The sequence below is a fragment of the Bufo bufo genome, chromosome 1 (genome assembly GCF_905171765.1).
Source record: "Bufo bufo chromosome 1, aBufBuf1.1, whole genome shotgun sequence".
NCBI classification, from domain to species: Eukaryota; Metazoa; Chordata; class Amphibia; order Anura; family Bufonidae; genus Bufo; species Bufo bufo.
In genome coordinates, this window is record NC_053389.1 from 808,570,570 (window position 1) to 808,597,002 (window position 26,433).

The following is a 26,433-nucleotide window of genomic DNA, read 5'->3' on the forward strand; positions in this document are numbered from 1 at the left end:
TTGCTACTCCAATTTTTTATTTTTTTCCTTTTACTTTGTCATGTGTAAGATTGGCGCTCAATTTCCTACGTTTTTACAGTGAATGGTGTGACACCCGGGGTGGGTCCCCTCCCCTCATTTCCCACCCGTTACTGATTTAATACCGCTTTTCTTTGGTGTTTAGCTTTGTCCTACACTAGAGAAGCCTTCTCCACCACATCATCTTCATCTCTACCATTTTCTCCACCTCACGGTCCCGGTGGCGCCCTTTTTTGTATCCTTTTTCTTCAAGGACAAAGCACAGTCCTGTGAAGCCTTTGGATAACCTCCTTGTTTTTTCTATTTGTTTTCACGAAACTATTTGTAAGACTGATCAGGATCCTGATCAGTCTTAAAAATGCCTGATCAGTCAGAAAAATGCATCGAAATGCCGGATCCGTCTTTCTGGTGTCATCCGGCAAAACGGATCAGGCATTTATTTTTTTCATCTTTTTTTCGGTCTGCGCATGAGGACGGATCCGGCATTCCAGTATTTTGAATGCCGGATGCGGCACTAATACATTCCTATGGAAAAAAATGCCGGATCCGGCATCAGGCAAATCTTCAGTTTTTACGGCCGGAGATAAAACCGTAGCATGCTGAGTTTTATATTTTGCCTGATCAGTCAAAATGACTGAATTGAAGACATCCTGATGCATCCTGAACGGATTGCTCTCCATTTAAAATGCATGGGGATATAACTGATCAGTTCTTTTCCGGCATTGAGCCCTTTTGACGGAAATCAGTGCCGGAAAAGAAAAACGCTAGTGTGAAGGTACCCTTAGGGTACTTTCACCCTAGCAGTAGGACGGATCCGACAGGCTGTTCACCCTGTCAGATCCGTCCTGCCGCTATTTTGCCGTGCCCCCGGACCGCCTCTCCGTCCCCATTGACTATAATCGCGGTGTGAGGTCGCTGGACTAAGATGTCAGACATGCAGTACTTTTAGTCCGGCGGCCTTTCGCCATGCACTGCCGTGCTGAGCCAGAGCTCCGCTCCCGTACCCGTTATAGTCAATAGGGACGGAGCGGCGGTCCGGGGGCACGGCAAAATAGCGGCAGGACGGATCTGACAGGGTGAACAGCCTGTCGGATCCGTCCTGCCGCTAGTGTGAAAGTACCCTAAGGAGGATGTTTTTCAGCCTTTGAACAAATCATCGCAGTCTCCCCCCCACCCATACACACATACACACACACACAATTTTTCCTACATTACATTCGAAGCAGATTCCAATTGAGTGTGCATAGGAGACGCGGCACATGCTCAAGAGGACTGGTCTAGATGAGTTGCCTAGCCCTGTCAATACACGGTAAGGGGAGAGAATAAAGCTAAAGGGGTGTAAGAAACTGGTACTCCAAGGGCTCAGTTCAGCCCTTTGGTGTATACCTGGTTTAATATGGTTGATCATGGTGACAGATGCTGTTTAAAAGGGTTATGCCATGAGTGATGTAAAAAAATATCATATAGTGAGTGACATCATATAGTGCATGACAATACCTTTCTAACAAAGCTAGTGTTAGCCGAGCGCTCCGGGCCTGCACCACTGGTCCCACACGCGGGCATGGGCGTCAGGCTCCCTCATTCCCTCCTGCTGCCATGCACCATACCGACAAGCGTGGAAAGCAGGTAGCTTAACTGTTCTATCTGTGCTCCGTGCCAGAGTTGACCTCCTGCTGTAATCCTGAACTGTTGTTGCATGGGTGTGTCTCTCCTCCCTCTTGAGGCAGCACGTATACGCCTTCTATCTTCCCAGCCTATGGCTGGGTTCCAGGAAGTATTTAAAGGCGCTTGCTGCCCCAGGAAAGCGCCAGAGCAATCTTGGTCACTAGCTTGTCTAGTTCCTTGCGTGAAGGTGTTTTGTAGTTCTTCTTTTCTGTGTGCCGGACCCTGATTCTTGATTTCACTGACTTTGTATGATTTATGCCTGCCTCCGACCTAGGACTTTGTTTTTGGACTTTGCTTGATCGCTGCCTGCCCTGACCCCGGACTTCCTGACTGCATCATTTCCCTCCGTGCTTTGCACCAGTATCTCTGACCCCCTGGTCATCTGCCACTGACGCAGGGACTGCTCTGGAGTTGCACCTGGTGAATACCCTAACGGTCCATGCCTATCCTCACCATCAGGTAGTCACTTAGTCACGCCCGTCCAGGGTATAGCCAGTCAGTGGCACAGTGGGTCCACACCTGCTGGCATAACAGCTAGAACCAGCTCTGTACAGAATATGGATCCAGAGATCTCTACGTTCAATGCTTCCAGTGCTCTGCTAGATTATCTTCAGCCTGGCAACTCAGGGATTGTGTCCTTTCTGCTGTAGCTCTCTCTCTGTAACTATCTCAGCTTCTCACAGAACATATAGCTGTGGCAGTTTTTTTTTTATTTCAACCGAGCACGTTCGACCAGCTCAGTGTGACGGACAAAACATAATGCAAAGAACAAACAGCAGGTTGCACTATACAGATACTGGACATTTTAGCTCTCTGGCTATGCTAACTTAAATTACATGCAATAGAAGAAGTATTCAGATCCAGGTGCTGGTTTGAAAAATGTAGAATATGTTTTGTGAAATATCTCCTTTAAGCGATCCGTGTAAAGTGCAGTATTGCTTTGCATACTTTACAAGCTGCTAAAAAATTGTTGAATTATTAAATTTTTATTTTGAAGAGTATTGTGGGGGGTTAGCTCTTCTCCGGGGGTCATTCATACAAGTATCTTCGCCAAACACCAAGTTTAAGGTCCAAACATCGCTTTATTTGGCACCTCAGCAAACCAAACATAAATGATACAAAATAAACACCTGCCCGACTGTGCTCTAGTTAAACATAACATAACCTGACTCACCTAAAGCACCGTTCACATACGGTTATAACCTGCGGCTTTCCCAACCCAATGTCCATCAGCCTTCTGGCTGTACAGAGCACCGTTCACACACGGTCTCAAGTCCAGTACCTTTATGGGGTAGTGTGGCCCAGTAGTCCTCCCGACTCCGGCCTTGTGACCCTTGTGCCCAGGCGTCACAGCATCTCCCAACATTCCGGCCAGCACCTAGCCCCGTTGCCCCTCAGCCAGCCCGGCTAAGACCACTCGTTCAGAGCCTCCAGCAGGACTCTGTTTCACAAAGACTCTGTCTTCTTCCCCTAGACTGGGAGCCACACCCAAGTCCAACAACAGGATTAAATAGCATCCCTGGACATGGGCATATTTCAAAATCCCGGACTGGAGCATGGGGAACAGGCACCCACCCAACACATTGCCTGTTCCCAGTAAAAGCCCACCCTGGACTAGCTGGAGCCAGCTAAGCTAACTATCTTGGTGTCCACCTATATCTAGGGCCTTTAGTCCACCAAGGCCGGGCACCTTGGTGACACGCTACTGGTGCAAACAACACCCCTTTTCATGTTTCCCTGGGACTTTACTGCACCCATCACTATTGACATTGCCACAGTATTTTAAAATTTCTTAATTTCTCTTTTTTCTTTTTAGGTCAGTCATTTATCAAGTCTCTCTCTCCTAGGCAACAGGAAAATATTTCCATCCTTCTTCAGGGCAGTTGCAAGTGATAAATTGCAATCCATTGGACTGGCTCAGCTTCTTCTGCACTTTGGTTGGACTTGGATTGGTCTTGTCGCAAGTGACAGTGATTATGGTCTTCAGGGAATTTACCCAATTAGACAGGAGTTGGTCAAGGCTGGAGCATGTGTGGCTTTTACTGAATATATTCGTCTAGGTCTACCGGATCGCAATGCTCCTCGAGTAGTAGAGACCATCAAAGAGTCTACAGCTATGGTTGTCCTTGTGTTTGCTTATGAAGTAGATTTTGTTCCTATTGCAAATGAGATGTTGAAGCAAAATGTAACAGGGAGAATTTTTATTGGCAACGCTGGTTGGACCAGGTCTGTCACATTGTCAACAAGTAATCATTTCCAGGTTTTAAGGGGGGCACTTGGTTTTGCTAGCTATGATTATGTTGTACCAGGTTTAAAGCAGTTCCTGAAGAATATTCATCCACTATCATCTACAGGAGGACCAAACTGGGTGAAACAATACTGGGAAAAACTTTTTAACTGCACTTTTTCATTCAGTGACAATGTTTTAACTTCTGTGAAGACCCCAATGAGAAACTGCACTGGAACTGAACAGATAGATGAAATCATTGACAGTTCTGTGTTCAACAACAGTCTCAAGTTTACTAGGTTTATGTATGCTGCTGTATATGCCTTGGCTAAAGCTTTAGATGATCTGAAAATCTGCAGGCCTGGTGAGGGACCATTTTATGGTGGGACTTGTGCAAACATTTGGAACCTCAAACCATGGCAGGTAAAATCTAGAATCAGGATCTCAACGATGAAATCTAAGATAACTTGGTTGGTTCAAAATCCTTGATAACATTTATTTTTAGGCTACACACAACAAGAATCATTCATCTCCCTCATTCTTCTCTCAGAAACATGATTGGATATGATAGATGTAGCAAGCACCAAAATCAGTGGGTTAGCACGGAATCCTGTCAGTGTAACTTGATATCAGCTCTAGGGTCTATTGACACATCCGTATGTGTTTTGTGGATCCATGGATACACAAAACATGGACACCGGCAATGTGCGTTCCGCAATTTGCGGACCGCAAATTGCCGGCACTATAATAGAAAATGCCTAATCTTGTCCGCAATTGCAGACAAGAATAGGACATGTTCTATTGTTTTCGGGAGCCGCTGACCAGAAGATCGGCGGCGCGCTCCGGAAATGCGGATGCGGAGAGCAGATAGTGTGCTTACTGAGAGAGTAGTGGATGCATGGAATAGCCTTCCTGCAGAAGTGGTAGCTGCAAATACAGTGGAGGAGTTTAAGCATGCATGGGATAGGCATAAGGCCATCCTTCATATAAGATAGGGCCGGGGGCTATCCATAGTATTTAGTATATTGGGCAGACTGGATGGGCCAAATGGTTCTTATCTGCCGACACATTCTATGTTTCTATGTTTCTATTGATTCCGTCCCCATAGAGAATAAATGGGTCCGCACCGGTTCCGCAATTTGTGGAACGGATGCGGAACCATTATTATGGATGTGTGAATGGAGCCTTAAGCTTAAGAAGTCAGCTAAATAAGCTAGTGTTGTAACACAGGTATGACTTTAACCCCATAAGCACCCTGGCAGTTTTCACCTTAAGGGCTTGTTCACACAAATGTATTTTCCGTATACGGGACGTTTTCTGCGTTCTGCATACGGTCCGTATACAGAACCATTCATTTTAATAGGTCCTCAAAAGATGCAGACAGCACTCCTGTGCTGTCCGCATCCGTTGCTCTGTTCCGGGGCCCCGCAAAAATTATGAGTCCTGTCCTATTCTTGTCCGTTTTGCGGACAAGAATAGGCATTTCTATAACGGGCCTCCTGTTCAGTTCCGCAAATTGCGGAAGGCACACCAGCGGCATCCGTTTTTTGCGGATTTGCAACTTGCGGACCGCAAAAAACGGCATGGTCGTGTGAACAAGCCCTAAGGACCAGGCCATTTTTAGCAAATCTGACATGTGTCACTTTATGTGGTAAGAACTTTAAAATGCTTTTACTTATCCAGGCCATTCTGAAATTGTTTTCTTGTCACATATCGTACTTCATGACACCTAAACTTTAGTCAAAATATTTCATTTTTATTTATAAAAAAATACAAAATTTACCAAAAAGTTGGAAAAATTAGCAAATTTCCAAATTTCTATTCTCTACTTTTATAATAGATAGTAATACCTCCAAAAATAGTTATTACTTTACATTCCCCATATGTCTACTTCATGTCTGGATCATTTTGAAAATGACATTTTATTTTTTTGGAACGTTAGAAGGCTTAGAAATTTAGAAGCAAATCTTAAAATGTTTAAGAATTTCCAAAACCCAATTTTTTCAATTATGAAGTCACTTTCTTGGGCTTACATATTAACCCATAAATCACCCTATTTTAGAAACTACACCCCTCAAACTATTCAAAACTGATTTTACCAATGTTATTAACCCTTTAGGTGCCCCACGAGAATTAAAGGAAAATGGGAATGAAATTTCAAAATGTTCCTTTTTTTTAGCAGATTTTACATTTTAATCTATTTTTTCTGCAACACATCAAGGGTTAACAGCCAAACAAAACTCAAAATCTATTACCCTGAACCTGTAGTTTACAGAAACACCCCATGTGTGCTCAAAAACTGATGTATGGGCGCACTGCAGGCTTCAGAGTGGAAGGAGCACCATTATTGATTTTGGAGAGCGGATTTAGCTGGAATGGTAATTGGAAGCTATGTCGCATATAAAGACACCCTGAGGAGGCCCTACAGTGGAAACCCCCCAAAAGTGACCCCATTTCGGAAACTAAACCCCTCAAGGAGTATTTCAAGGTGTGTAGTGAACACTTTGACCCATCAGGCGTTTCACAGAATTAGGAAACATTTGGCTGTGAAAAGGAAAAATTTAAATTTTTTCAAGAAAAAGTTGCTTTACACCCACGATTTTCACTTTCACAAGGGGTAACAGAACAAAGTGCATGCCACATTTTGTTCCCCATTTCCACCCGAATATGGAAACACCCCATATATGCTCAAAAAATGATGTATGGGCGCACAGCAGGGCCCTAGAGTCAAATAGCAAAATATGGATTTTGATGACCTGAATTGGCAGATATTGATTTTAGGTGCCATGTCGCATCTAAAAGATTCCTGGGGTCCCCATAAATTAAAAAACCCAAGAAGTGACCCCATTTTAAAAAGAGCACCCACATACAAACATTTTAAGTGGTGGAAAGGGTACTTTTGACCTAACAGGTGTTTCACAGAAATGAATATGTAGTGGTTGGTGAAAAGTGGATCTGTAAGCTATGCGGACTAAATCAGAGATATAAGGTGGTAAAACTACAGGGTTCGTCATGGATGAAATTAAAATAATACTCCATGGATGAGTGGTAGATTTTAAAACACTCCTGCATGCACAGGCCAGGTTTTTCAGGGCAGGTTTCGCAGTGGTAAATGGTGTCTTTCCTTATCCCCCTTTTGTGACACACCCTGCATCTATTTTTGGTCCTTCCCTTCCTTGCTATCTAGGGGACTTGACCTGGAAAATATTGCCCTGGTACAACACGGGCACCGTGACTTCCTGAAGTACTGGGACCCTCCCCAGCCTGGGTTTGAAAAATTAGGGACTTGAAGGAAAGTTCCTGTGTGGCCTGCAGATTGAAATAGCACGTATGCATTGCACATTGCCACCTGTACAATGTGTACGGCCAGATTTTTGTACCACACTTTCATTTTTCATGTGGCACTGTAGGGCTTCAGAAGTTCATCATAAAGATCCACCCCTCCCATGTGCCTGTTGTAGTGCAGGATACAAACTGGTTTGGTGGTAGTGGTTGTGGTACCTCTTACAAGAGCAGGGACGTTAGTGTGAATGGTGGTCAGTACAAGGACGTCCATCTTGTCCTTGTACTTAAAGAGAACCTGTCATCAACTTTATGCTGCCCATACTGACGGCAGCATAAAGTAGAGACAGGTGAGTTGATTTCAGCAGTCAGTCTTTGATTTCAGCAGCTCTCCCGGCCCACCTGCTAATGACTGACAGTCTTCTACCTAGTTTTCTTCCTTTCTCTCTAGGAGAGAACTGCCAATCATCAGCAGATGGGCGAGGAGAGCAGGAGATTAGTAATAACCAGGACTCTTCTTAGGTAGATTTGACTCTTTTCAAGGCCTGGGCTGCAATGATTATGATGCTGGTTCTCGGCAACTGCTTACTTTTAGCTCATGAGTGACACACCGCTGAGATCAGCATTTCTGTCACTAGTTTATGATTCCCTCAGTGAGGTCACCATAAAGTTGATGACAGGTTCCCTTTAACCACCAGCATGTTCTCATGGAGGAGAGCCCTGCTTTCACCCTTTCTCAGTGGTTGCCCTACCAGGGATCTAGGGAGGCCTCTCTGATTTTTGCGTACTGTGTCACAAGCCACAGTACCTCTGGCAGTTAGGGACATGAATAGAAGTATGCTGGCTGTCACAGGGCGCCGGCGACGCGATCTTCCTGCGCTGTGCCGCTGGCGTCCTGCCTCTCTCCCTGAGTGGCGACGCACGCGGCGTCCCCGTCTCCCAGGTAACAGGGGGCAGAGCGGACCCGACCGCGCTCCTGCTGTCTGTGCGGTTGGCGTCCTCGGTTCCCCTGGCAACAGTATCAGGCTTGCTGGCCACTCGGTGCTCGGCTTTTGTGTCTGAGCGGGTCATGTGACGCTGGCCACGTCACATGACCTTAGCCTTTTACTTTTTATACAGGCAACCTGCTGGCCACAGGTTGCCTGCGATTTTGGTCCTGTGCCTACTGCTACTACTCAGTGCTTCTGCTATTTTGGATTTTGACCCTTGGCTTTTGTTTCTAACCCGACCTCGCCTGCCCTTGTGTATTGACGTGACCTCCAGGTTTGACCCTCGGCTTGTACTCTGACCCATCCTTGCTATTCCTTATTTACTGACGTGACATCCTGGTTTGACCCTAGGCGTGTTTGTTTACCGTCCTTGCTACCCCTGCTCGCCTACGTTAGTGTTGATCTCTGGCATTTCAGTATTGCTCCTGACACTTTACGTGACTTTGGATCCATCTGCAGGGTTCCCTCCTACTGCCTCTGGGTAGTGTAAGTAGGCAGGGACAGAGGGGTGGGTGGCAGCTAGTGGGTGCACTTCCTCTTCCCCTCTCCCTAGTGCATGACACTGGCATAATAGTTATCCACATAGAGGTGGTAACCCTTATCCAGCAGTAGGTGCAGTAAGTCCCACACGATTTTCCCACTAACTCCTAGGATGGGGTGCATTCTGGGGGTTCTATCTGGGAATTTTTCCCTTCATAAATGCGGAACTTGTGGGTGTACCTAGAGCTACTCTCACAAAGTTTGTATAACTTTATGCCATAGCTTGCCCGTTTGTTAGGCAGGTACTGGCGGAATCTAAGCCTCCCTTTGAAAAGTAATAGGGACTCATCTACATTGACATTTTTATCTGGGTTGTACACCTAAGCAAACTTAGTGTTAAAGTGGTCGATGACAGGCCTAACTTTGAACAGGCGGTCAAATGTTGGGTCGTTTTGGGGTGGCCACTCTGTATTGTCGTTGTAGTGTAGGAATTTCCTAATTGACTCAAATCGCTTCCAGGTCATGGTCTTACTGTAGATTGGAGTCTGGTAGAAAATGTCCGAACTCCAATATTGTCCAACGTTTGGTGTTTTTACAACGCCCATATGCAGCACGAGTCCCCAAAACATCATGATATCTGCTGCACTTACTGGGGTCCAACCTAGGGGTCTAGCGTATGGCAACGTAGGGTTCTGATCAATGAATGTTTGGGCATATGAGTTGGTTTGGGCTACCATAAAATTTACTAAATCTTCAGAGAAGAAGATTTTTGAAAAAATATAGTTCGGTGAAGCCCGCACTATCTATCTGTATTCAGGAGCTGCCCTCAAAATTCGGAATTTGGGGCTGATAATCATCAGGGGGTTTTGCGGTCCGCAAATTGCGGATCCGCAAAATAAAAGGATGACGTTCCGTATGGCATCCGTTTTTTTTTGTGTCAACCCATTGTAATAATGCCTATCCTTGTCCGCAAACTAGAAAAAAATTGGACATGCACTATTTTTTTTAGCGGGGCAACAGAACGGACATACTGATGCGGACAGCACAGCATTTTTTGTGGACCCATTGAAATGAATGGGTTCCGCATCCTATCCGCAAAAAAAACGGAGCGGACACGAAAACAAACAACGTTCATGTGCATGTAAGTTAACTGACATATATATATATAACTACCACTAACTGCAGGTCTTTTTTTCACTCAAAAGAACTACAGTGTTAAAAAAGTGAACACTGGCTAAAAATTACCTTATAACTATATATATAGAAATATAGAACTCTCTCTATATATATATATATAAAACCCTAACTGCAATTTTTTTTCTTTTTGAACCAAAAAAGGTAAAAATTGGCAAAAAAAACAACACGTGAAAAAACAAACAAAAAAAAAACGGCATGAATAATCCCCAGGTGCTGATTACGCAGGTATGCACTGAACAGCACTTGGCGGTCACAGCTCGCCTGCAGAACAAGTGGTGCAGAGCTGGAAAATTGTAAAAAACAAAAAAAACAAACAAAACACGGACGGACCAAATGGCGTCTGTAAAAAAATGTCGGGGGTGGGGGGGCGGGAAGGGTGGTTTAGGGATCTGGAACTGCTGCAAAAGAAAAAAAAAATTAGTGGAGCAATTCCAGATGTTCTTCTTTTCTACTTTCTTCTTCTTTTCTTCTTCTTTCAGGAAAGGGTTAAAATCACAGTGGTGGTGCACCACAAGTCCCAGCAAGCCAACAGCAGCACAGAAAGGCACAGAACCTTCTTGCATGCTGTCACCAGCTAGAATGCTCAGCACTTTCCTGTGCACCTGTAGCGCTGCCATTGGCTGCCTGCCGGTAAGAGCAGCCATGGTGCCCCGATTTCCCCCCCCCCCCAGCTCCCTGCGGACCTTGTGACGTATATGTATGGCGCTGGTCCTTAAGTCACGTCCAGATATGACATACATGTACGTCACAGGTCCTTATGGGGTTAATGCCGGCTACATCTTTGCAACAGAGACTGGAGATGAGCTACAAAATCACCATCACTTTCACTTTGCTGTGGGCCAACTGACTGCGTTCTCAACATTCAGCATGACAGCTGCTTATCTTGGCCCACGCAGCACCAGACAAGGTTCCTAGCCTATGTCATCAATATGTGATCACTACAGACCCAATCCCTGGGAGCCCACCAGTCACCATAAAAACACAAGGGTTAGTGTCTGACTGAGCTTTTTTTGCAATGTCACCGTTATCAGAGTCTAGCATTACACCTCGACTAGTATGCAATACAAGAAACGGCACATGGATGAAGGTAGTGCCCACAGCAGTAGCAGCACCACATGTCCTGCCAATAGTAGTAGTAGCAGCCGGCCACAGTTCTCCCTCGCCTCTGGTAGGCACCACATTATCATTGAGGACAAAGAGTAAGACATTGTGGACTGGATAAGAAAAATATGCAAAAAACACCCCACTAAACGCCTCTGTCACAGGACACTGCAAGTGCATAGACCGGACAGGTACTGTGTAATGGGAAAAAGTCAAGTATAACACTCGGTCTACATGTTTCAAACTTGATGGTTCTTAATCATGGCCTGAGCAGGACTGAGAACTATCAAGTTTGAATCATGTAGACCGCGGTACTGTACTCATGGTATCTGACTTTTTAATGTTCGATTTCATTAAATGATGATGTTTTAACAAAAACACAGTGTGCTGGACTTTCTTTTCCTCCATTACACAGTACCTATTCTGTCCATGCACTTGGAACAATACTCATGGTTTATGAAGGTTGAATGGACTTTATCACATGATGATGTTTTAAAAGAGACACCGTGTGCTGGACTTTGCATTTTTTTCCATTGTGGACTGGATGTCTCACTCCTCCTCTCAGTCACAGCAGGATGATGTTGAAGTCACCTCTAAGTCTGACACCGTGCCTTTGAGCCAGGGCTTAGCGCATTCCTCCTCTTCCTCCTCCTTGTAGCCCCAGAGATGCCTTTCGTGGGTATCACTTTTTTCTTATGAAGAGGCAACAACACACAGTGTGCTATGGAAGATACTCAAAAGATAGTCTTCCTGCTGATGAGTGATATGATAACAGTCAGTGTTTGGACTGACATGAGGAGCAGGTTCAGGTGGTGGCAGGGGACCTGATGCATAGCTGTATTGGTTGTGGTAGTAGTGGCTCTGGGTGATAGTGGTAGGGGCAATGGTAGCTGGGCCAACAGTGGAACTTAGGGCATATATAGAGGAGGATGACCAAGGAGCACACGATCACATATCACAGTCTGTTGAAAGTGGCAGGGTGTAGTGGTAAAGTACCAATGAGTGTGACAATCTTTTTGTTCCTACCATAACTGGTGGCTCCTGCACTAATTACATATCACTGACATATCCTAGGAACATTCCACCAAATGTATTAATACTATTAACTCTCCTGTACTAATATTCATTTTCATGCTACAAAATCAAAGTATAAACTGTTGCCCATTTGTCCTATACTTGTCAGCATGTGTATATATGACATTTAAAAAAAATCAAAAAGTCTGCGGTTGTAAAAAGACATAAGGCCTCATGCACACGACAGTATTTTTTTGCTGTCCGCAAAAAGCTGTTCCGTTGTTCCGTGATCCGTTTCCGTTTTTGTTTTCGTGTGTCTTCCCTGATTTTTGGAGGATCACCAGACATGTAAAGTGAAAAAAAAATCTAAGTCAAGTTTGCCTTGCAAATGATAGGAAAAATAACGGACGCGGACACGGATGACAATCTTGTGTGCCTCCGTGTTTTTTCACGGACCCATTGACTTGAATGGGTCCGCGAACCATTGTCCGTGAAAAAAATAGGACAGGTCATATTTTTTTGATGGACTGGAAACACAGACGCGGATGACAAACGGTGCATTATCTGAGTTTTCAACAGACCCATTGAAAGTCAATGGGTCCGCAGAAAATCACGGAGGAAAACGGAACAACGGACACGGAACACAACAACGGTCGTGTGCATGAGGCCTAACACTGTATGCTTTTGAGCAAATGATCTAAAATCAAGACAATCAGATAGTAAAGTGATTGGTGGGCTCATCTATGGCATACTTTACAGTTGTAGCGTGAAGAACCTCTTTAGACATGGCATCTTTATGCTGACTTATGCTTTTCCCATTGTAGCTCAACTATTATATACAAAAGGTAAGAGTAACTTTGACCATGGGCAACGAGATCTACTTTGATGAGAATGGAGATCCACCTGATGTTTATGGAATTGTGAACTGGCAAATGAATCCAGATGGCACCGTGGCACAAGTTAAGATTGGCTCCTTTAGCACTTCGGATAAAGCTCTGATCCTTAACTCAAGTTTGATTGTATGGCCTACTGGAGAACAACAGGTGAGATGTAAGACTAGTTACAAAAAGTCAAATGAAAATTTTATATTTTGAGTGAAATTTGTTTCCCAACCTCCAGAAAAATCCATTGACCTCCCAGAGTGAGGAAAATGGGAATACTGAATATAGTACAGTGATTATAAGGTTTAACATTTGCCTATGTGTTCTACACTGCTCACATATGTTAAGGTTATGAATAGAGATGAGAAAAATGTTAAAAAATTTGATTCGGCTGGTTTGCCGAATTTTTTGAAAAAATTTGGTTAGATCCAAATTTATTTGTGGCAAATTGCGTTCAAAAACTGTTATTTCCTGACTACAGAGAGCATTTATAGTGGTGTAGAACAGTGTGCCTTGCAGTAACACCATACGGAGTCTGCTGTGGTAGTGAAACAATACTGTGAGTCCGTATGACATGCAGATGACAGGCGTCGCTCTTAGAATCACTGCACACTTCACTTATTTGGGCAGTCACGGGGCCAAAACTGACCAAATAACTCAAGTGTGAATTTAGCCTTACAGGTCGATGTTAGCGTCATGAAGAAGCGCACTCCTTTTACACCGTCATCAGCTGATTCCACATAGATGTCTACAGAACCTGTTCTATTAAACGCTTATACAAGTAGAGCCCCCACTGATTATTTTGCCCTTTCTCTGATCAGTCAGAACAATAACACCCAAAAAGCGGATCCTGTCTGTGGAGCATCCGCCTTCACTCGGTCTGCATTTGGTCAGTAATCCATCAGTATTGCTAATGTCAAAAAAACAGGAGTGGATCCAAAACAGAGATGACACGTGAATGGAATATTTGCAGGTTTTCTGTGTACTGTACCCACTCCTGCTTTTGGGTACCAAATCACAAGCCAATTATTTTTAATTTATCTTTTTTGAATGGGGGAGGAAAAAAAACATTTATTTCACAAACAGGACACAGCAGGCACAGAAGGGGCAAAACCACAAGATTTAAAAGACAAACTGAAAAATAAAGTGCTTCATCAACAAGAATGGATTGACGACCAGTGTTGGGGTGACCAGGATGGTAATGCATATGGATCATGAAATGTATGGGGTTATGGGTGATAACTGGAGGAAAGTCCAGCAAACAAGCCGACTCCAGCTCATTCCATAGTGCAGGCTACACAATCACAGCTGGAAGGTAACTGGTCGGTACAGGCAACACCCGAAAATCTTCATAAGTAAGCCTTAGTATGTGCAGGTCTCACAGCCGCTGTAACAGAACGGTAAGAAGCGGTATAACATGTAGTAAGCACTGCAGGCATCATGTCTAAGACATGTAAGACGTCTGGGGTGTCCCGAACAGTGTGAACAAGGTCCAAGATGAGAGTCATCCATGTGTTTAATACAATACTGGATGTTATTGATGGCCAGCTCCGTAATGAATCCCTGCACTCGGATTAGGTAGTCCCTACTGAGGAACTTTACTTTTCCTTCACAATCTGCTGATGCCACAGATGCCATCACGTTGACGAGCTGGGTGGCTGATAAGTGGATTCTAAAGTGTCTGAAGAAATGCGAGTTAAGACATTGGAATAAATTGTTCACTTCCTCCAACGTGACCTCATCCTTTGATTTATAAATATCATTCCATAAAGTCTTGAAGTCCTCTGCGTGGATGGCATAAGAAATGTCCATGCGAGGTTCGACAGGCACAGAAAAAACAAGCTCTGTGGCCGACACTGATCCAGACACGTCATACCCGGTCCACATCGATGCTAGCCACATAAGGTCCTGAGAACTGATCACCAGCTTACCGCAACAATAGTCAAAGTTTCTTTGGAACCACGTCCCTACGATAGCCGTGAACGCCTCTGAGCCGTTATACAGGAAGAGCGGTAGGCAAGTAAATGTCTCTGGTAACACCTCCCATAGAACGTCTTCTATGTACGTCCCACAGAAGCAACCTGCCCACACAATCCGGTCCTCTGTGTTTCTCTTGGTGAGTGGAGGCTTGGATGAAATCTGTATGAGCACAGCCAGTGGATCTCTGTCTTTTCCTTTGAGTCCAGGTTAACAGGAAAATTTGGCTTTTAGGTTTAGCTCTGAGCCCACTTCAATGGCAAGACCCTTCTGCTTCTTGGCAGCTATGTAGGCAGACAGGAGCTTGGAATACTCTTTTAGTCTGTTGTATACAAAATTATAAATCAATGTCACGCTGTACAGAATCCATTGTTTTTGAAGGAGCAAAGCAGCCTGTGCTGGATCAAGAGTTTCCTCCAAGGGGGTGCACTGTGAGATTTTTCTTTTAGAAAAGCTTCGCCATGCAAACCGTTGACGTGTGGAAGGATACCTCGAACTGTGGTTGAAAATGACTGCTCCTTCGTGCCGATGACCTACTTCTAGGGGTTAACATCCCATCAGTAGGTGTTTGCATATCCTTGCGATAAATGATGTTCCGGTTCACTGACTGTAAGCAGAGATCTTGACAGACAAATGTATCAAACTCTGCTGCCATCTTTCTAGGCGCCACATTTCCAGTCCCCTGAGCAGCCAGGGTTTGCCAGCATCTGTTCCAGGACATGTAGCAGTGGAATGACGTTGTTCATCCAGTAGTCTTGCAATGAGGTTTCAAAGGTGAAAGAAGCTTTTCACACACTTGGAAAGGATATACAGGAGGTTGCATCAACTGTTTCATTCTCTGCAGTTTTGCCTGTGCATAACCTTCAGCATGACAGGAAGATGCGCATTAAGGAATTCAATGTATGGCTTGGTGAATGGTGTCTGAACCAAGGGTTTGGCTTTGTGTCTCATGTTAGCTCTTGTTGGAATGGAAAAGAACTGTACAAGAAAGATGGTTTGCACCTTTCTCTCAAAGGAACGAATGTCCTCGGTGAACAGTTCCAGGTATTTGCTAAGAAGCATTTAAACTAGGAAAGGGGGGCAAAAGAGTGATAATCCAGCAGTCCAACTGCCCCCCGAAACAATGCCAGAAAAGGGCAGTAGCACAAAGGTTAAGAAATGACAAGCTCAGAGTCTTGTCTACAAATGCTCGCAGTCTAGGAAATAAGATCAATGAACTTGAGGCTATAATGGCATCTGAGAATATAGATGTAGTGGCTGTTACTGAGACGTGGTTCAAGGGGAGTAATGACTGGGATATATCAATACCAGGGTTCTCTCTATACAGGAAAGACAGAGAAGGCAAGAAGGGGGGAGGGGTGGCCCTGTATGTGAAAGATAACCTAAAATCTAATTTGATACAAGTTAGTGAGAACAATTTAGAGTCAGTTTGGGTTACCGTGCAGCTTGATAATCATAAGGCAACTCGTGTAGGTGTGATATATAGACCACCTAGCCAAGTCAAAGAATTAGATGATCTACTAGTTGAGGAAATAGCTAAAATGACATTGAAGGGGGAAGTTATCATTATGGGAGACTTCAATCTTCCAGATGTAAACTGGAAAACCAAAATAGCTAGTTCTGCCAGGAGTACAGATATTCTAAATTCCCTACTGGGATTATCTCTACAGCAAGTAGTGGAGGAGCCAACCCGGAAGGAGGCCATTTTAGATTTAGTATTCACAAATGGGAATTTGGTATCTGATATTACTGTAGGGGAAAGCTTGGGATCTAGTGATCACCAGTCAGTGTGGTTTACTATAAGTACAGTGACTGAGTCACACCACACAAAAACAAAAGTTTTAGATTTTAGAAAAACAGACTTTTCTAAAATTAGATTAGTGGTATACAAGTCCCTATCAGACTGGAACAGTTTCATTGGAGTCCAGGAGAAATGGGACTACTTAAAAGTGGCACTATTGAAGGCAACAGAAAATTGCATTAGGCTTGTCAGTAAAAGCAAAAAAAGGAAGAGACCACTGTGGTACTCAGCAGAAGTGGCCAAAATCATTAAAAACAAAAAGATAGCATTTAGGAATTATAAAAAAAAAAAAAACGAGGATGACAGACAAATTTATAAGATTAGGCAGAGAGAGGCCAAACAAGTTATAAGAGCTTCCAAAGCACAGGCAGAAGAGAAATTAGCTCAGTCAGGAAAAAAAGGCCAGAAGGCATTCTTCAGATACATAAATGAAAAAAGGAAACTAAAACAAGGAATTACCAAATTAAAAACAAAAGAAGGAATGTATATAGAAGAAGATAAAGAACTAGCTGACTGCCTCAATGAATATTTCTGTTCAGTTTTTACAAAGGAAAATGAAGGAGAAGGACCTCAGTTAGGAAAGAAGACTAATGAATCTTTTGATGCATGTGTCCTTACAGAGGAAGAGGTTCTAAGTCAGCTGTCTAAAATTAATACAAATAAGTCACAGGGGCCTGATGGGATACACCCAAAGCTATTAAAAGAGCTCAGCGTTGAACTAGCAAAACCATTAACAGATTTATTTAACCAATCGCTGGCAACAGGAGTCGTCCCAGAAGATTGGAAATTAGCAAATGTTGTGCCCATTCATAAGAAAGGTAGTAGGGAGGAATCGGGCAACTATAGGCCAGTAAGCCTGACATCAATAGTGGGGAAATTAATGGAAACCATACTTAAGGAGAGGATTGTGGAACATCTAAAATCCCATGGATTGAAAGATGAAAAACAGCATGGGTTTACTTCAGGGAGATCATGTCAAACTAATCTTATTGATTTTTTCGATTGGGTGACTAAAATAATAGATGGAGGAGGTGCAGTAGACATCGCTTATCTAGACTTCAGTAAGGCTTTTGATACTGTCCCACATAGAAAGCTTATCAATAAAGTGCAGTCTTTGGGCTTGGACTCCCATATTGTTGAATGGATTAGGCAGTGGCTGAGGGACAGGCAACAGAGGGTTGTAGTCAATGGAGTATATTCAGACCAAGGTCTTGTTACCAGTGGGGTACCTCAGGGATCTGTTCTGGGACCCATATTGTTTAATATCTTTATCAGCGAAATTGCAGAAGGCCTCGATGGTAAGGTGTGTCTTTTTGCTGATGACACAAAGATTTGTAACAGGGTTGATGTTCCTGGAGGGATACACCAAATGGAAAAGGACTTAGGAAAACTAGAGGAATGGTCAAAAATATGGCAACTAAAATTTAATGTTGATAAGTGCAAGATAATGCACCTGGGCCGTAAAAACCCAAGAGCAGAATATAAAATCAGTGATACAGTCCTAACCTCAGTATCTGAGGAAAGGGATTTGGGGGTCATTATTTCAGAAGACTTAAAGGCAGGCAGACAATGTCATAGAGCAGCAGGAAATGCTAGCAGAATGCTTGGGTGTATAGGGAGAGGCATTACTAGTAGAAAGAGGGAGGTGCTCATGCCGCTCTACAGAGCACTAGTGAGACCTCATTTGGAGTATTGTGCTCAGTACTGGAGACCATATCTCCAGAAGGATATTGATACTTTGGAGAGAGTTCAGAGAAGAGCTACTAAACTGGTACATGGATTGCAGGATAAAACTTACCAGGAAAGATTAAAGGACCTTAACATGTATAGCTTGGAAGAAAGACGAGACAGAGGGGATATGATAGAAACTTTTAAATACATAAAGGGAATCAACAAAGTAAAAGAGGAGAGAATATTTAAAAGAAGAAAAACTGCTACAAGAGGACATAGTTTTAAATTAGAGGGGCAAAGGTTTAAAAGTAATATCAGGAAGTATTACTTTACTGAGAGAGTAGTGGATGCATGGAATAGCCTTCCTGCAGAAGTGGTAGCTGCAAATACAGTGGAGGAGTTTAAGCATGCATGGGATAGGCATAAGGCCATCCTTCATATAAGATAGGGCCAGGGGCTATCCATAGTATTCAGTATATTGGGCAGACTAGATGGGCCGAATGGTTCTTATCTGCCGACACATTCTATGTTTCTATGTTCTATGTTTCTAGTCCTGGTGACTAGGGATGAGCGAATCGACTTCGGATGAAACATCCAATGTCGATTTGCATAAAATTGTTTCATTACTGCATGGAGCGTGCGCTCCGTACACTATTAGAATGTATTGGCTCCGATGAGCCAAAGTGATTACTTTGCGAAATCTAGAAATTGATTTATACTTTAAAAAACCAATTCCTGAACTCGGGTTTGGTTCCAAGTGGTGTCCAAGTGGTGTTTTTTTTACAGTATACTGTAAATCAATTTCTGAAGTTTCTATGCAAAGTCTCGCTAGTAGAGTTGAGCGGACACCTGGATGTTCGGATTTGGCAGGTTCGGCCGAACTTGAAAAAAAAGTTCGGGTTCGGGACCCGAACTTGACCCCGAACCCGAACCCCATTGAAGTCAATGGGGACCCGAACTTTTGGGCACTAAAATGGCTCTAAAATAGTCCTGGAAAGGGCTAGAGGGCTGCAAAAGGCATCAAAATGTGCTTAAGAGCATGACAACTGTTCTGCAAACAAATGTGGATAGGGAAATGGCTTAAAATAACAGAAAATACAGAAAGATTAAAAATAACAATCAGGATCTAGGAGTAGGAGGTTGAGGATGCGGTGGATGGGTGGATGTGGCGGTGTAGGTTGACGTGGCGGTGTAGGTGGAAGCGGCGGTGAAGGAGGAATAGGTAGCCAACACTGATTTGTGTTATTTATTGGGACATATAACAAAATAAAACTAAGAATAAGTGCACTTGAGTACAAGAATGGATGGTTGAGGCTGGTATAAATGTCTATTCTGCACAAGGTACGGACAAGTCCTGTGGGATCCATGCCTGGTTCATTTTAATAAACGTAAGCTTGTCCACATTGGCTGCGGCCTGTGATAATGCTCGCTGCCGTGCTAAACACACGTTCACACTATACACTGGCTGCAGGGCAGGTCAGCACCTCCAAGGATGACAAAGCTTTTCCACATTTGGGCCATGCTAACCCTGCCTTCTCAGGTGCTGGCGGTGCCCCAGCTGCCTTGGCGACCTCTTCCTCCTCCTCTGCCTTCGCCTTGTGCTTCCACTGTGCCCCCGCTGTCAGGTGGGAATGCTATCATCAGCGTGCGCTTGTAGTCGCGCATCTTCCGATCAGTAACAGATGTTTTCACTCAATTTAGTTCCCTGTCAGCAATGCAGAGCAGGGGTTCATTCACGGCAAAAGGGGGTTCATGTCACCCAGCAATACAACAGAGGATTTTGAGCAATTTAGGCCCCTGTCACCCAGGCACAGCAGGGGTTTGTATATGCCAAAAATGGTAAAATGTCACCCGACAATTGAAAATAAGAATTTTTTCAATTTAGGGCACTAAAATTGACATTTTTTTGAATTAAAATGGCTCTAAAATAGTCCTTGAAAAGGCTAGAGGGATGTAAAAGGCAGTAAAATGTGCTTTCGAGCATGGCAACTGCCTTTAAACAAATGTGGATAGGGAAATAACTTAAAATGAAATAAAATAACTAAAAATTACAAATTATTAACCTGCAACTCAGAGAAGGAGGTGGATATGGAGTCGGAGGTTGAGGAGGCGGTGAATGTGGTGTTGTAGGTGGAGGCAGCATGGAGGAGGAACAGGTAGCCAACAATGTTTTTTTTTATTTTTTATTGGGGTAGGTAGCCCCCAAAATATTGGGAGAAATAATAAAAAAGAAAACAAAGAATCATTGCACTTGACTTGAGTACAAGAATGTATGTTTGATGGTGGTATAAATGTCTATTCTGCACAAGGTACAGACAAGTCTTGTGGGATCCATGCCTGGTTCATTTTAATGAACGTGAGCTTGTCCACGTTGGCTGTGGACAGGCGGCTGCGTCTGTCTGTAATGACGCCTCCTGCCGTGCTAAATACACGTTCAGAGAGTACACTGGCTGCAGGGCAGGCCAGCACCTCCAAGGCATACAGGGCAAGCTCTGGCCATGTGGACAATTTAGAGACCCAGAATTTGAATGGGGCAGAACCATCAGTCGTACGTGTAGGCGTGTGCACAGGTACTGTTCCACCATGTTGTTCAAATGCTGCCTCCTGCTAATACGCTCCATATCAGCAGTTGGGGACGGTTGTTGCGGCGAGGTGACAAAGCTTTTCCACATGTCGGCCATGCTAACCCTGCCTTCTGAGGTGCTGACACAGCTGCGTTGGCGACCTCTTCCTCCTCCTCTGCCTTAGCCTTGTGCTTCCACTTGTCCCCCGGCGTCAGTCAGGAATGCTCTCAGGAGCTCGTCTACCAGCATGCGCCTGTAGACGCGCATCTTCCGATCACGCTCCAGTGAGGGAATTAAGGACGGCACATTGTCTTTGTAACGGAGATCCAGCAGGGTGGCCACCCAGTAGTCAGCACAGGTTAAAATGTGGGCAAATCTGCAGTCGTTGCGCAGGCACTGCAGCATGTAGTCGCTCATGTGTGCCAGGCTGCCCAGAGGTAATGACAAGCTGTCCTCTGTGAGAGGCGTCTTGTCTGCGTCCTCCGTATCCGCCCAGCCACGCACCAGTGATGAGGCCGAGCTGCGTTGGATACCACCCCGCTGTGAACATGCTTCATCCCCATCCTCCTCCTCATCCTCCTCCTCCTCGTCCGCCAGTAGTGGGCCCTGGCTGGCCAAATTTGTACCTGGCCTCTGCTGTTGCAAAAATCCTCTTTCTGAGCCACTTCTAAAAGACTGGCCTGAAAGTGTTAGAGATGACCCCTCTTCCTCCTCCTCATCCTGGGCCACATCCTCTTCCATCATCGCCCTAAGTGTGTTCTCAAGGAGACATAGAAGTGGTATTGTAACGCTGATAACGGAGTCATCGCCACTGGCCATGTTGGTGGAGTACTCGAAACAGCTCAACAGGGCACACAGGTCTCGCATGGAGGCCTGGTCATTGGTGGTGAAGTGGTGCTGTTCCGCAGTGCGACTCACCCGTGCGTGCTGCAGCTGAAAGTCCACTATGGCCTGCTGCTGCTCGCACAGTCTCTCCAGCATGTGCAAGGTGGAGTTCCACCTCGTGGGCACGTTGCATATGAGGCAGTGAGCGGGAAGGCCGAAGTTATGCTGTAGAGCAGACAGCCGAGCGGCGGCAGGATGAGAACGCCGGAAGCACAGACGGCCCACACTTTATGCAGCAGCTCAGACATGTCGGGGTAGTTGTGAATGAATTTCTGCACCACCAAATTCAGCACATGCGCCAGGCAAGGGATGTGCGTCAAACCGGCTAGTCCCAGAGCTGCAACGAGATTTCGCCCATTATCGCACACCACCAGGCCGGGCTTGAGGCCCTCTGGCAGCAACCACTCGTCGGTCTGTTGTTCTATACCCCACCACAACTCCTGCGCGGTGTGGGGCCTGTCCCACAAACACATCGGTTTCAAAATGGCCTGCTGACGTTTACCCCTGGCTGTGCTGAAGTTGGTGGTGAAGGTCTGTCGCTGACCGGGTGAGGAGGTGGTAGAAGAGGAGGAGGAAGCCGAGTAGGAAGAGGAGGCAACAGGAGGCAAAGAATAATGCCCTGCGATCCTTGGCGGCGGAAGGACGTGCGCCAAACAGCTCTCCGCCTGGGGCCCAGCCGCCACTACATTTACCCAGTGTGCAGTTAGGGAGATATAGCGTCCCTGGTCGTGCTTACTGGTCCACGTATCTGTGGTTAGGTGGACCTTGCCACAGATGGCGTTGTGCAGTGCACACTTGATTTTATCCGATACTTGGCTGTGCAGGGAGGGAACGGCTCTCCTGGAGAAGTAGTGGCGGCTGGGAACGACGTACTGTGGGACAGCAAGCGACATGAGCTGTTTGAAGCTGTCCGTCTCCACCAGCCTGAATGACAGCATTTCAAAGGCCAGCAGTTTAGAAATGCTGGCATTCAGGGCAAGGGATCGAGGGTGGGTAGGTGGGAATTTACGCTTTCTCTCAAATGTTTGTGAGATGGAGAGCTGAACGCTTCCGTGTGACATGGTGGAGATGCTTGGTGACGGAGGTGGTGTTGTTGGTGGCACATCCTCTGTTTGCTGGGCGGCAGGTGCCAACATTCCTCCAGAGGTGGAGGAAGAGGCCGAGGCAGCAGAAGAAGAGGGAGCAGGAGGGGCCTGAGCCCTTTCTTGGTTTTGTAGGTGCTTACTCCACTGCAGCCCGTGTCTTGCATGTAGATGCCTGGTCATGCAGATTGTGCTAAGGTTCAGAACGTTAATGCCTCGCTTCAGGCTCTGATGGCACAGCGTGCAAACCACTCGGGTCTTGTCGTCAGCACATTGTGTGAAGAAGTGCCATGCCAGGGAACTCTTTGAAGCTGCCTTTGGTGTGCTCGGTCCCTGTTGACGGTGACTAGTAGCAGACCTCATCGTCCCCTGCATTGTCTTCCACCCAGTATTCCTCCCTGACCTCCTTTTCGGTCTGCACACTGCAGAAAGACGCAGCAGTTGGCACCTGTGTTTCGTCATCATCAGAGACATGCTGAGGTGGTATTCCCATGTCCTCATTAGGAAACATAAGTGGTTGTACTTCAGTGCATTCTATGTCTTCCACCCCTGGGGAAGGCCTAGGTGGATGCCCTTGGGAAACCCTGCCAGCAGAGTCTTCAAACAGCATAAGAGACTGCTGCATGACTTGAGGCTTAGACAGGTTCCGCGATATGCACGGGGGTAATGTGACAGACTGATGGGCATGGGTTTCAGGCGCCATCTGTGCGCTTTCTGCAGAAGACTGGGTGGGAGATAATAATGTGAACGTGCTGGATCCACTGTTGGCCACCCAATTGACTAGCGCCTGTACTTAGAAGCATAGAATGTGTCGGCAGATAAGAACCATTTGGCCCATCTAGTCTGCCCAATATACTGAGTACTATGGATAGCCCCTGGCCCTATCTTATATGAAGGATGGCCTTATGCCTATCCCATGCATGCTTAAACTCCTTCACTGTATTTGCAGGAAGGCTATTCCATGCATCCTCTACTCTCTCAGTAAAATAATACTTCCTGATATTACTTTTAAACCTTTGCCCCTCTAATTTAAAACTATGTCCTCTTGTAGCAGTTTTTCTTCTTTTAAATATTCTCTCCTCTTTTACCTTGTTGATTCCCTTTATGTATTTAAAAGTTTCTATCATATCCCCTCTGTCTCCTCTTTCTTCCAAGCTATACATGTTAAGGTCCTTTAATCTTTCCTGGTAAGTTTTATCCTGCAATCCATGTACCAGTTTAGTAGCTCTTCTCTGAACTTTCTCCAAAGTATCAATATCCTTCTGGAGATATGGTCTCCAGTACTGCGCACAATACTCCAAATGAGGTCTCACTAGTGCTCTGTAGAGCGGCATGAGCACCTCCGGCCTTACCATCCTTAGAACGGCATTAGGCCCGACCAAATATCGCTGTAGATTCTGGCGGCTACTGGGACCTGAGGTAGTAGGTTCAGTAGGGCGTGTAGCTGTGGCAGAATGGCTACGTCCTCTCCCTGCACCAGAGGCTCCACCAACACCACCATCACGACCATGACCGTGTCCCTTATTAGATGTTTGCCTCATAGTTAGCGTTCACAAAGCAAAGTAAAAAGTGGTTAAGTATGTTAAAAATAATTAACCGCCAATATAAACCCTGATGTAGGGTATTGCACTCAATTTATTGTATTTTTTTTACTCTATTTGACAGCGGTATTTGTGGCCTAAATGTGACACTTACTTATGCACGTCTTATCCCAGATGTGCAGTATATCAGAGGGTTTTTTCACCCCAGTATGCCAAAGCCGTATTTATGGCCTAAATGTGACAGTCACTTATGCACGTCTAATCCCAGATGTGCAGTATATTAGAGTTTTTTTTTTCCCTAACCAAAAAGCTGTATTTCTGTCCTAAATGTGACAGTGACTTATGTACGTGTAATCACAGATGTGCAGTATATTAGAGGCTTTTTTCACCCTAACCAAAAAGCTGTATTTCTGTCGTAAATGTGACAGTCACTTATGCTTGTCTTATCCCAGATGTGCAGTATTTTAGAGGGTTTTTTCACCCTAACCAAAAATCTGTATTTCTGTCCTAAATGTGACAGTCACTTATGCACGTGTCATCACAGATGTGCAGTATATTAGAGGGTTTTTTCACCCCAGTAACCAAAAAGCTGTATTTCTGTCCTAAATATGACAGTGACATATGCACGTGTAATCACAGATGTGCAGTATTTTAGAGGCTTTTTTCACCCTAACCAAAAAACTGTATTTCTGTCCTAAATGTGACAGTCACTTATGCTTGTCTAATCCCAGATGTGCAGTATATTAGAGGGTTTTTTCACCCCAGTATGCCAAAGCTTTATTTCTGGACTTGCAGACATGCAGATATCCTGTGCTGGTGCACTATCATTGCATAAAATGGCTGCCGATCATGTATTGATATTGACTAACTGAAGAAAAAAAAGTTTGTTTTCAGTAGTAGTTGGCTCAGGGCAGGCTTAAAAAAATTGTGCACTGCACCCACAAAGCACTTTTTCTGTAGATCGCTGAGTACATAAACCAGTTCTTGATAAGATTTCTCCCTGATCTCTCCCTCACAGCAGCTGCAGCCTCTCCCTACACTAATCCGAGCAGAGTAACGGGTGGCACTACGTGACTCCAGCTTAAATGGAGGCTGGGTCACATGCTGCAGTTGGCCAATCACAGCCATGCCAATAGTAGGCATGGCTGTGATGGCCTTTTGGGGCAAGTAGTATGACGCTTTTTGATTGGCTGCTTTGCAGCCTTTCAAAAAGCGCCATAAAAATCGCCGAACACCGAACCCGAACTTTTACGTAAATGTTCGGGTTCGGGTGCCGAGAACCCTAAAGTTTGGTACGAACCAGAACTTTACAGTTCGGGTTCGCTCAACTCTACTCGCTAGACTTCGAGAAGTAATAACTTTGGTTCTGTACAGTATTGAAATTAAGTTTTATGCGAATCAGATGATTCATCTGAAGCCGATTCGCTTATCTCTACTGGCGACTGACAAATAATGTGGCCTCCTCAAAGGGCCTGAGAAAACAGCAGGTTTCATGCATGAGCTGTCAATGGCTGACATCAAAGTTACACAGGGGAGTACTCCTGTCCGTTTGGATCATCAAGAAATCGTTTATGGCCTTTCTCTGTTTGTATAGTCGGTCCTACATATGAAAGGTGGAATTCCAATGGGTGGAAATGTCGCATATCAGCCTATGTTGGGGGATGCGGTTCTGCCACTGCAGCTCAAGGACGGTGTGCTTTGCGGTGTACGAGTGGTTGAAGTGCATGCAAAGTTTCCTGGCCATTTTTAGGATGTCTTGTGGATGGGTGGAAGACTTCAGGAACTGATTGACAACCAGATTGAACACGTGTGCCATGCAGGGCACATGGCTCAGCCATCCTTGACGCAGCGCCGACACCATGTTCTTCCCGTTGTTGGTCACCATGGTTCCGATTTTGACTTGTCATGGTGAAAGGCAGGATTTGATTTCTTGATGAAGGACACACAGCTGTTTCTCCCCTGTGTGACTCCGTTCACCCAGGCAAACGAGGTGTAGAACAGTGTGACACCGTTGTGCCCTGCACATGTGGTATGCTGGAGGAGCACTGTGAATTGTCC

At 45.0% G+C, this 26,433-nt stretch overlaps 1 pseudogene; it reads right to left on the bottom strand.

Moving 5' to 3' along the window:
- Nucleotides 1-14,216: 14,216 nt before the first annotated feature.
- On the bottom strand, nucleotides 14,217-15,405 carry LOC120988802 (annotated as a pseudogene).
- Between the last annotated feature and the right edge of the window lie 11,028 nt (nucleotides 15,406-26,433).